Here is a 12,671-nt window from a genome sequence, read left to right on the forward strand (position 1 = left end):
TGTTCCACGCGCCACACGCGCACGCCTTCCCCCTATAAAAGATCCGAAGTAAATAACCAAAATAAAGCGTCGACGAACGCGCGTGCAAGATGCCATTTATTTTAGGTATTTGCTTTAGAAAAATACTACTGCTGAGGCCAGCATGTGCGGCGCGTGGAACAGAAATCCCAGCATTCTCCTTGATACTTGGGTAATATAGCAATAGGTCTATTTAGGGTGCCTTAATGTCCTTCTGTTTAGGGTGATGCCACCCTTTGTAGTACCCAATGCCGACAGCACGCGCTCACGGGGAAAATACAAAGAAATCGACGAAAACAAAATGTCGCCATAGCACAGTCAGCGCCACAAACGCGTGCAGGGACACGCTCTTTCACGCGCTGCTGAACAAAAAAGAAAAATAAAAGTGTGGGACAAAATGGCCGCATGTCTCCACCCTAAGCAAAGCGCGCATGAAGGCACCCTAGGTCTATTGAACTGCCCAAAATATGCACAGCATTAGTGCCGTAATTTGGAATGTTTACACTTTTTCCTGACATTTCTTTTCCAGCCTTGGGTATTCGGAAAATACACCGTTTAGTCAGAATTGTCATTTCCAATTAAAAGAGACCCTGCTGCAGGTCTCCAAAAGCTTTCTCAGCCTCTAAACTCCCTACAGCTAGACTCTCTGAAAACATAGGAAAACAGGATTAAAAGCAAGCATTCGAACGTCTGTCCAGTGGTAGATGCAGCACTAGTAGCAGAAAATGTGGATCCTGTGAAGAGCGACAGTCTGCGTGAAAAAAGCTGCTAGTATTTTAGCTTCAGGACAATTCGATTTAAGTAAAATCTCAATTTTAGGGCTTAAGAGACTAATAATGAGCTAGACACCTTCACCTACGTTTGTTATACATTACTTGAGGGCTGATATAAACAAATCCACAAATACCACCCGTGTAGTCCATTGAAATACTATCCGAATCCAGCAAAGGTCAAATGCCAGCAATCTATACAATAAATGTTCCTTGCTTTTTTTTTTTTTTTTTTTACTTTGCCTTTGCATTTAGGCTGTCTTACTTGTGATTCTCTCCCCATGGCCCAGACTGTATTTAGCATGTTGCTCGAGCAGCATGCAGCTTTTCTGCTTCGGCGATCTTGTTTAAAAACAGAGATACAAAAAAATAGTATACATAACCTGCCAATTCATTCAGACCATCAACAGCATTTATTGCGCGAGATGTAAATCTATAGTGATGCTCCTGCAATTGCGGCCGAATTTTTTTTATTTTCATATACCAGCTCCGATTCATGCGTTGCCTGCCCTGTCAACCATGCTTAAAATGTTGGTTGAAGTTTCGCCTGTAGCTACAGGCCATACCTCAATAAAGGCGCATATAAAAATTTACCCTTCCTACAAAAAACACGCCGAAAAAAAATTAAATAGAAAGGAGCGCGCAGACAGCTAGCGTCGTCACAGCCTCCACAGGGCGAGCGGGGCGAGTCGGGGACAAATTCTTTCCTCGTTGTGATGTCACCCCGGTTTGCCGTAAGGGGCGCCGCGCGAACTTCTCGGGGCTAATAGCCATGGAGAAGGAGAGCGAAATTGCTCCTCAGCGGCGCAGAAGAGCGGCGAAGCTTAACTCGGATTCCGAAGTAGGTCCCGGCAATTAGCGGTTGAGCGTAGGAAGACCAAAAAGAAGAAGGCTAATCGTGCTGCGGAGACATCGGAGCAAAGGGAGAAACGTCTAGCAAAGCGGCGTCGCCAGGAGGCTGAGCGACGTGCCCGACCATCTTAGCAGCAGCAACAACAAGACGCCGTCGATGACGTCAAGGCTCGCCGATTGACTGACTATACGGTGTAATTTAGCGAAAGCGCCAGTGCGACTCGGACCTTCGAGACGTACTTCGTAAACAATCCGTTTGAATATGTGTGCGACGTGTGTGAAAGACTTGACGCCGGTAAGTAGTGCCATGCGTGAAACGTTGAGTTTAGCGGCGTCGCCTATCCAATCGGGAACCATCATTGATCTTGTGCATCAGAGACAGACAATCAATTCCAAATACTGCGTTGGGGCCATAGAGACGGCAGCGTGTTACTACACTGACCGCCGAGCCGTCTTTGTGGCAATAGAGAAACAACCAGACGTTGAGCAAAAAAAAAAAAATATACATTCGTCACATAATGCGTATACCGTGTGTGTGTCATTGAAGCAGCAGTAAGCATGATAATCAAGCTAATCGTAGACAACCAGGAAAGCTAAGAATAACCAGCTGAACCTTAGCTCACGCTACCTATATCCTGGCATAGCCGAGCTAAGCCACTGCAATTTTTTTAGCATGAGGGTTGTACATGCCAAACGAACGAAGGGCATTTGGAAATTAAGAGAGACGGCAAGAACTACGCAGTAACACTGGATCAGTAATTAACCGTGCATGTACAATCAAAATAAATTAAAAGCCACGTAATATATTTCGATTTTCAATAAGTACTGCTTTATTCTTTCTGCTCTGTGCGAAAATACGCGTTCTACCTTCAAAACATCACTCGCACGCTCGAAATCTTTCAGAACAATTGTTCTCAAAAATTTATCGGGCACAAGTCACTAATAAAAGCTGCCCGGCAGAGAAGAGAATACGAAGAGACACCTTTCATCGCCCACGTACTTTACTGTTTACGTTTTAATTGTTTTTATCCGTTCAAGCACCACGGGGTCATTTCCATATAGTGACAGGTCTGGCATATTAGCAATATTTAAGTGTTACCGGAATGCTGGCGAGCCTTGAACACACTCTATATTCCTTTTGATTGTAATTTTGCTGTGAATCGTCGCTTGTTTTTACACACCTTTTGCGGAACACACGTTTGGGACTCAAATGTAGCGAAGTTAAACATCGTCCACCGATGAAGAAAAATGCGCTAACTAAAGCAATTACACTTTTACAGTGTTAAGAAAGGTGCATACTATTCGGTACGACTCAAATGAGATATTATCGGCGAAGAAAAAAAAATGCACGCGCGTTTTCCTATAGGAATGCACAGGAGCACCGCAAAAGTAGACTGGTTGCTGTCTGCTTCAAATTGCGTCACGGAAGTCGCATAGACACTAGCGCCAGTTGAACCTCCAGCTTACATTATAATAACTCTATGCACAAGACCAACCCGCAAGTGCAAGCCCAGGCAGATTGTACGACGTGAGCTTCCTGAAATATCGATGTAGAAACGAAACCCTAGCGGATTTCCTCCGCGCTATGGACGCTCTCAGGTAGTTGTGCATGGGCGCAGCCATAACCGGCCTTCAGTTTTTGTTTCCCCGTATTCCGTTCGCTTCACTTCATCATTCCCACAGCATGACAGGTTATTGCCACTTTAGGTGCTACTGTGTTCTCCCCAGCGTATGCCTTTGTAGAGGCTCGTCAACGCACGCTTCAGTGGCTCTGCATCACGGTAAGGTCGGCAATGGGGGCTCAATCAGGCACTTGTTTAAAGCGTCTATACACGCGAAAGTACGCACTGCAGTACGCCTTAAACAACTATCGCAACACAAACCAAATGTGTTTTTTTCTTCAGTAGGTATACATGCCGTATTATTGTGAGGGGGTAATTCGACCACTTGTCACCAAATAACATCACGTATAGCAAAGCAACGTCGAAGCTTTCAGTAACGCTCATAATTACCTCTTTCGTCATGCTAAAGGTTCTTCGACAGTGCCAGCAAATGAGCGGTTTCATTCCGTTTTATGCGAAGGAGCATAAAAACAACAACTTTCTACTGTTCTTTAATTTGCACCGAACCTGAGCGCATTGAACGTAGTAACTTATGAACTTCTTCTTTTCTCAAAATTTGTTTTATTTTAATATTTATAGGCATATTAAAATTGCAGATACAAGCAAAGCATGACTTCCTTCATGACGTCCTTGGTCCTCTGTCTCCCCCCCTCCCCTCCCCCTTTCCCCCGCCAGCGGGCCGCGGTGACTGAGGAATGTGGGGAGGGAGGGGAAGACGGGGAAAAGAGGTGAGGCCGAGGAGAGACAGCTGCCCAGATCCAGGGCACCTCTTTCTCCTCGGCTGACCAGGACCAAAAGCGTCACGATTTCGTCACATGCCGCGCGCGTTCAACACCACGGGGCGCCCCCGTAGGAGGAGGAGGTTCCCGCGGCGTCCGGTTAAAATTTGACGCAGTGATATTTAGTTACTCTTTCTGTCCCCGCTGAGTTGTCCAAACTAAAAGAGACCTGGAAACCGCAAAAAAAATAGACGCTTAAATAGGACCGCAGGGCTCCTTTAAAGGGCCAAAGGGACCAACATTTCCGTATTTACTCCAAGATTTGGACATTTTGCTATACTGCGCTGTTGCTGGTCGACAATATGAAAAGAGCGCCTTCTCAATCATGTAACACAATGGTTTTCTACTTATTTGCAAACTTAAAATTTTGTTTAAGGCCCGATCTTTGTTTCCTAAAAAATAATTGTTACTTTCCAAAACAACTCCACGCACTCCTAGCCAGTCTCCTCCAAAAACCTGACATCAGCGACATTGCAGTACGAGGCATATGCCCAAATATACCATTCCAGAAACTTGTGGCGCCCTCACTGTCTACTGAGTGCATTATGACAATACGATGTACAACACGCGCAAGATTGTTCAGGCATAGAAGACGAAGTTTATGGTGGTTTTGTTTTTCACGCTCTCAGAACGCGAAAAAACCAGGATGATAAGAAAACCTAGTGGGATATTGAACTTGTTTCGCGTTCGTTTTATTTATTTATTTTTTTTTTTGCGTTTTTAAGTGTAAAAAATAAGAGGAAATGGATCGTGCCGCTTTCAGAATATACGAAGCACCCAAGCCAGCCAACGCGTACATGGGACAAGCCCCACAATTCCTTGCCTCTCGAGCTGCAATTTGGGATTGACGCGAAGCCCTCTTGGATTTTGCTGTAATGTATATGGCCTAGTTGATGAACCCCGACCTACAAAAGCAGCCAGTAAAACTCTCGAGCGTCCTCGAACGTAACGTCTGGAAGGTAGAGGCTGCGAGCCCTTCCAAACAAACATATCGAACGAGTGAGCCTTACTTGAAGTGGACCTTTCCTCGACGGTCCTTGGGCGCTTGCCAGCGAGCCAGGAAGTTCGTCCTCTCTTCGGAGCGTGTGTGCGTGATCGCGGAGCAGTTGGGTATCAACCTAGAGTGGGCTCTGAGCTGCACGAACTGACCCACGTCTTTCTCGCCCTCGTCGACGGCCTTGATCAGGAAAGCCTTGAAGGGCACCCCCACCGTGTACAAGGTGACTGCGCGTAAAATACGAAACAGGATGGAAACATGGTTTCAATTGACCCTTTCCAAAATTGCGCACCCCCTAGGAGTTGCTGCGCTAATTGTAAAATCGGCAATTTGTTGGCCAGGTATCGCGGACCATGTTAACTGGAAATGTCTTCCACGCTTTTTTGGCGTGGCTGTTAGTTTTTGAGAGAGCTGTGCTTCGAACCAGGGATGGAATCCGAAGTTCAGGTCCCACACTTCGTACTAGTTAACAAACTGACGCCGAATTCCATTGGTTGTTTTGGAGTGCGCCGGGATCAGCAGAGCAGATCCCAGATGGAGCTTGCGATCCGAACGAAGTCGCTCCGCCTCCGGATCTCCTGTAATACATGACCACTCCACCGGAGACGGCGGATGACTTCCCGTCATTCGCTTCCCGGGAATTTCCTTACCGCGATCCCGGATGTCGAAGCGCATGATTCCGCAATTGGTGCGCTAACAACACATGTTGAACGCACGAGCTAAGTTAATCATGATGTGAAATATGCGTGTCGAAAAGCGATGTGCATCAGTGTAGCTCACTTGCCTCTTCATCGGAGTACTGGTGAACGGTGCCCAAGTACCACTCGATTTTCGGCCTCTACTGCGGAGGTCCGAAGAGGCAGCCAAATTCATGCTGGACATAGAAGAAACTCTTTTCGTCGCTTCTATACGACTCCCTGCTGCTGGACGAGCTGCTCGAGCAACTTGACGACGAACTGTCATCAAGCAGAAGCAGCAGTAAAGCGGGTGGCACTTCGCCAGCGGCCATTAAGAATTTTTCTGAGGCGAGATGCCCGGCGACAAAGTAAGTCACGCGTGCGCGCCGAGTTCTGGCCAGGCTTGCTTCCGGCCGAATCCGCCGAAATCGGCGGAGCGACTCTTCTCGGATCCGAATCGAGATCAAAATTGGGAGCTGATTCAAAAAGACGAGTGGAACGCGTCCGTCTCGATCCCGATCGACCAGTGAAGTAGGCGGGCTCCAGAAATGTCGGCCCCGGCGCGCTCCAAAACGACCAGTAGAATTCGCCTTAAGAAAAACAAATTGAAGAGACTTCCGACGCATAAAAACATCGGGTTGAATGTTTCAGCTCATATTGTCCGGGGGGTACCATGAGCGGCTATTGGGCACGAGGACTCCGTCAGCGCTTGGCGCAAACTCGGCTCAGCTCGCATCGAAAACGAGTGTTTCGTCAGCGTTCGGCGGGGACTTGGATCCAATCACACGTGTCAAGCCAGAAAAATGGCGACCGCGAATGTTGCTTGATGAACTGTTTAAAGGGTCTATTGAGATACGGAAGTTAGGCTGATATACCGCAGTAAGCACAATAACGCGCGAGAATAAAAAGTGATATCGTGCAAGTTTACTAATCCGGATGGATGCCATACGGAATAAGTATATTCGTTCATTTGTGTATATCTTCAAAAACGATAGTCGAACCCGTCAAAGCGGTATCGTTTCCGACAGTCAGGTTTGCATGACTTCGACCGGCAGCCGCGTGAAACATGATTTCATTGACACACCGTAGTTGCGACAAAAAAAAAAAAAGACAACACATGATATATCTGGTTTAGCAGACAGTAAAAGGTATAAAAAAGGTCCCTATGAAATATTACAAAAATAATACAAAGCGCTCTGGTTTAGCAATACAGTATGTTATTCAACAATGCTATCGCCACAACACATGAAGTTTCCTCTGTTTGTTGATCCAAAGCGTACAAAACTGCGTCACAAAATAGAAATACAACAATAATATTCGTAAACTGTAATCTCAAGCAGGTGTATAATAAACAGTTACAGGTATGTTCACAATGTGAGGTCTGTACAGGACGATTCTATAAGCAACTCAACTCTGTTGCGTCACACCACGGTGGTGGCGCGTCGAACGCACTAGCGGTTTGGGGCAGTGGGCGGAAATCGCCGTGCGGGGCGGGCATTCCTGTGTTGTTTTGGTAGAAACCAGGCAAAAACCTGCCTTCTCGTCAAAACGCCTCAACTGGGGCCGTTTCAAAAGAGCCGGAAAAGATTTAAAGATGAGTTTTCACGCGTTTTCTGCCTGCTCTGTTCGTCCGTGAGCGTGGATAGGTGTCGTAAAATTGGAAACCAGAGACTATCGGACCACAATTGCTTGTGCCGGAAGCACTTACGGTTGAATCCGCGGATACTTGCTGTCGTCAGATTTATTTGCTTTTTACAACATGAACGCGACGAAACCGCCAAGTTGTCCGGACCGTCTGCGGACCACGTTCAGTGCGTCTTCACGTTCAAATGGCCGTCTGATCGTTCAAACTGTCATCTGCTCTTTCAAGCTTGTTCAAACTGCCGTCTGTTCGTTCAAATGACAGCGGCCAGTAGACCATACGTTGCAATAAGAAGTAAGTGCAGGCCTCAAGATACTTCTAGGTTTCAGGGATGTTTGGGGTAAGTAGGCTCGGTGTAAACAGTACATACAAGGAGATCTTGACCATTATTACCTGTGGCCATCAGCGACTTTCTATGCCTGATTCACTTGGTCCGATTCTGTTTGCATTTTTAAGTGTCGACGCCGAGCATCGTAGTTACCGTCCACGCTTTCTAAGCCCGAGCAACGTCGCGACTAAACAAACAGTGAGCAGATCTCTCATCACGTGAATCAGGCTTTACGTCCATTCTGCGGCATTCACGCGGAACGAATCGTCGCACGTCACATTATTTACACGAACTTTTGCGATTTAACCACCCTCGTTCATTTTTCTCAGGCCTCTAAGGTAGTAGGCCATAGCTAGAAATGCGTAGAATCAGCAATTGCAACGCGAAATGGTGCACGGGGACTCACACCGTCACCGACAACATCCCATTCTAAAGGTTTGTTGATGCGGGACGCGGCGCTTTTTTGCCTACACCATTCGCCCATGCGCGGCGCAGGTGGTGTGCCACCAGGGGCGTTCTGGTTTGTTTGCAAACATGAGTTGCTGTCAAGGTTACTAAAACCCTCAGTTGGGAAACTGACCTCTGAAACCTGGGCCGCTGGCGTCCACCGAGACCGAGCTAAATTAGAGTTCCTTGATATGCTCCTCCGGAGAAGGAGCAGAGTTGCGCATTTGTTTTCCCCGCGCCGCCACGCCGCTATTCGCCGAGACCCATCACATGAGGAGCAAAGCATCCGGTGCCGTGCAAGAAAGCCACCTTCATGGTCGCTCCGCCGACGTTGCTCGCTCCCCGGCGTATGTTCCCCTGCTTTGCCCTCCTTCTCCTCTTTTTCCGTTTTCCATGCGCGGCGGCGCGCTCGGCGCCGCTATTCGCCAAATTTAGTCACGTGACGAGCAGAGTATCCAGGGCGTGCAGGAAAGCTGACGCTACGGCCACCCGGCGAGGCTGAATGCGCAACTCTGCTACCGTAGGTAGCTATATACGGGAACTCTAAGCTAAATACGATAACAGCGCCTCCCTTTAGTGACGAGTTTAAACATGAAAGCTGCTTTACATAGCTACTGTGAGATGGCCCTGAGAGATGGCGCTACCGGCCCTTGCCCGACTCGACGTGCAGCTGTGCAGTTCCCAGAGTGGACGCTGCAGGAGAAATGACGGCGTTGCGATCGCCTTTAGCTCGGTTCTGGAGTACGGATCGGAGCCACTTTTTTAATGCAGGCTCTATGGCAGTTTCCCAACTGAGTTATTCTAGTAACGTTGGTTGGTGTACACACACAGAGAAAGATTACGCAAGTGTGAAGTTCTGCTTAAAAAAAAGCGCTTACGCAGCATCAAAACAAGCCTTCAAATGTAATGTTTGTAAACACCATATTTTCAATTTATTTTGCAAATACCAGATTCATAACTTCATCCGGTACATCGTTAAGTATACGTGGAATATACAAAAGTGATATCTTGGCATAATCGCCTCGAGATCGAACCGTGTCGCCACCGTGCGGCCGAAATTGGAAACATGCGAAAGCGAGGATACCGCCGTGCGTCGTCTGCTACGGGCGCGCGTTCAGAAGCATGGATCTGGACGACGCAAGCCCGTTTCCGGCTGAACTGGACCCTCCTTATTAAATGTTTGATGTTCTTGTTGTTATTTCTGTGTTGTATCGTTTCACACGCGTGGAAATCCAGCAAAGCGATCAATATTAAGTCGGATGCTTCCATAATTTTAATGCTGTGGTTAGTCGAACGTTTGGTCCTACATATTTTTATCTCTCACAATCCGTAGCTTTCATAAAACTGAATCTTGATTGGAGCTGGGTCTTTATTAACAAATTAACCCAACTGATCGCCACCCTTTAATAAACTAAGCATTTTATAAATCTGTTAATTAATTATTCTTCAGTCGTTTTACATGAAAAACGTTAAAACTACACTTTGATTTTACTATTTTACCAAGTCATAAATGGTATATTGCATTTTTATTTTAAACTTTACGTTGTGACGCCCAAAGAAATGTGAACACGGGAAGCCTTTTAAAGTAAATTAATTTTTAAGTTATTATTTACACAGTATAATCACCCTCGATGGCAATCACGAGCACGGTAAAATGGTTTACCATGCAAGCCTGCGTCCTAAAAGAAAGAAATACGTCAGAAATATTAAAGCAGGCATTTTTCACTTACCTGGAATGGGGAGCGTGCTGGTAAGGGCAATAGAAACAAAGGGAAGAACGTTTGCTGACAGTTGGCAACCTTCTTGTCCGTCCTTGTTTTTTTCTGTTCTTCCGTTCATTCTTTTTTTACCTTCTCCTGACTTTTTTTACCACAAGATTCCGATGGCAAAAATGAAATCGCAATTAAAGCACCACTCGAAAAATATAAAAATTAACGGATGAACTGCGCAGTCCCGATATGCGATGAGGGCGGAGGGTGATCGGAAAGTCTCGTGAGAGTCGATAGCCCTCATCAGTAAAAGAGTGTCGCTGCGGCCGATGCTGTCGGTGTCGTGATGCGAGTCGTTTGTTGGAATTGCTGAGTCTATTATGTAAGAGCAAAAGATTATTTAGCAATATATTTATAATATTAGTCTTTTGACATCCGCAGAGTTGATGAGTCTATTATGTATAAATAAAAGATTATTTAGCAATATATTGTTACGGTGAAAGATGCTTTATTTACTGAAGATTAAGGAGGGTTGTAGGAGAAGGATGAAATGGTTGCTTCGAACTTGAGGCATTCCGGCGATCGGGCACTTCTTCCTTTTTCCTGCCTGATTGCCCGTCTTCGATTCCTTCGTAAGATTACCCCCCTCGCGAAGGAAACGACGTCTCGTCGTTGAGCTACAGGGCCTACGGTGCAATGTATGGCTTTAGACCGAGCACGTGCACTGTGTTTTGTTGTTTGCGGCGTCCGTCATTTTGTTCATGAAGGAGTTCTATGACATAGGTGACGTCACTGGATTTGTGGCAGATCCGGTAGGGTCCAATGTAACGATGTTGTAGCTTGTCGGCCAATCCGACATGGCGCTGCGGTGTTCAAAGAAGGACAAGATCTCCGGGAGAAAAACTAACATGCTGGTGGGAACTGTCATACCGAGTGCACTGGCGCTCTTGAGAATCGAGTGTGCGTACACGAGCTAATTGGCGGGCGCCTTCGGCTCGACTTACTGCATCAGATGCGAAAGCTGTGAGCGAAGCGTCTGGTTGAAGTGGAAGGAGAGAATCAGTCATTAAGGGAGGCTAACTTTCAAAGAGTAGATAAAATGGGGTAAAACCCGTTGCGTCGTGGCGTGAAGAATTATATGCCAAAGTGATATAGGGTAAGGCGGCGTCCCAATTGCTGTGATCGGACGAGACGTACATAGACAGCATGTCGGATAATGTCCTGTTCAATCGCTCGGTCAATCCATTTGTTTGTGATGATAAGCGGTGGTGACTTAATGGCGTACGGAGCAGAATTGTAGGACTTCTGACACCACGCGCGAGAGGAAAGAACGTAAACGATCGCTGAGAAGTTCTCGGGGTGCTCCGTATCTCAATATGACGTCCTCCAAGATGAATTTGGCTAGGTCAACAGCAGTACTGGTTGGAAGGGCGCGGGTGATCGCTTAACGAGTGGTGTGTTCTATTGCAACTGCGATCCAGCGGTTGTCAGTGCGTGACAAAGGAAATGGTCCTAGGAAATCAACACCGAGTCGCTGGAATGGACTGAGCGCAGGGTGCAGTGGTTGAAGGAGTCCAGATCGGCGACTATGCGGTTTCTTTCGACCTTGACAAGGGTCGCATGGGGAGACATATTTCTTTACAGTTTGATACATGCCAGGCCAATAAAAGCGTTCCTTAACCTTTGTGTAGGTGCGAAGCAGACCGAGATGACCTGATGAAGGGACGTCATGTAGTGCGTTAAGAATAGTTGTCCGTAGGTGTTTAGGAACAACAACTACCCACGGTAATCCAAATGGTCAGAATTTTTGCCGGCATAGGATGTCGTTTTGATTGCGAAAGAGTCCTGGGTATGGCTGGTTTAGGTTTGACGTTAGATGTTCAATGTGAGCTCGAAGAGCTGGGTCACGGCGTTTTTCCTGGGCAAGGTTGAGGAGGTCTGAGATTAGAAGGACAGGCAGTTCAGTGTCATCTGAGGAATCGACTGGGCTCACAGGGTAGCGGGACAAACAGTCAGCATCTTGGTGCATTTTTCCAGATTTTTATACGATGGTAAAGTCATATTCTTGAAGTCAAAGCGACCAGCAGCCGAGGCGGCCAATAGTATCTTTCAGGGAAGACAGCCAGCAGAGCGCGTGGTGATCAGTTATGACACGAAAGGGACGCCCAAAGAGGTATGGCCGAAATTTAGAAATTGACCATACCACAACCAAGCACTCTCTCTCAGAGATGGTGTAATTATGCTCAGCAGGTGAAACGAGGCGGCTGGCGTAGGCAATTACTCGCTCTGTACCAAGTTGATGTTGCGCAAGAACAGCTCCGATGCCGTGACCACTGGCGTCGGCTCGAATTTCCGTGGGTGCCGTGTCGTCGAAATGTCCAAGAATGCTGCTTGATGTCAAAGCAGCCTTGAGATACCCGAACGACGAGTGGTGTTGATGGTGCCATTCGAAAGGTTGATTCTTCTTGAGGAGAGATGACAGTTGTAGTGCGATGTGTGCAAAATCTCGAACGAAGCCGCGAAAGTAGGGGCAAAGCCCTAAAAAGCTCCTAACGTCTTTCGTTGATTAAGGTTTTGGAAAATCTTTGACTGCTTGAATTTTTTCTGGGTCTGGGAGGATACCATTTTTGTCGGATGCAGCAACTTCAAGAACTTGCTGCACACGTTCGAGGTATTTCGAGAATGAATCAAAGAAAATCATTACATCATCGAGGTAGCATAAGCAGGTTACCCATTTTAGGCCTTTGAGGAGACGGTCCATCATTCTTTCGAACGCGGCTGGCGCATTACAAAGGGCAAAGGGCATCACCTTAAATTCGAAGAGTCGGTC

The 12,671-nt window shown here is 46.8% G+C and overlaps 1 pseudogene; it reads right to left on the minus strand.

Annotated features, from left to right (window-relative positions):
• Positions 1-12,671, minus strand: part of LOC115325652 — a 41,777-nt pseudogene that overhangs the window by 1,469 nt on the left and 27,637 nt on the right.

Source organism: Ixodes scapularis, unplaced genomic scaffold (assembly GCF_016920785.2).
Source record: "Ixodes scapularis isolate PalLabHiFi unplaced genomic scaffold, ASM1692078v2 PGA_scaffold0__279_contigs__length_252992795, whole genome shotgun sequence".
In the NCBI taxonomy this organism is placed as follows: domain Eukaryota; kingdom Metazoa; phylum Arthropoda; class Arachnida; order Ixodida; family Ixodidae; genus Ixodes; species Ixodes scapularis.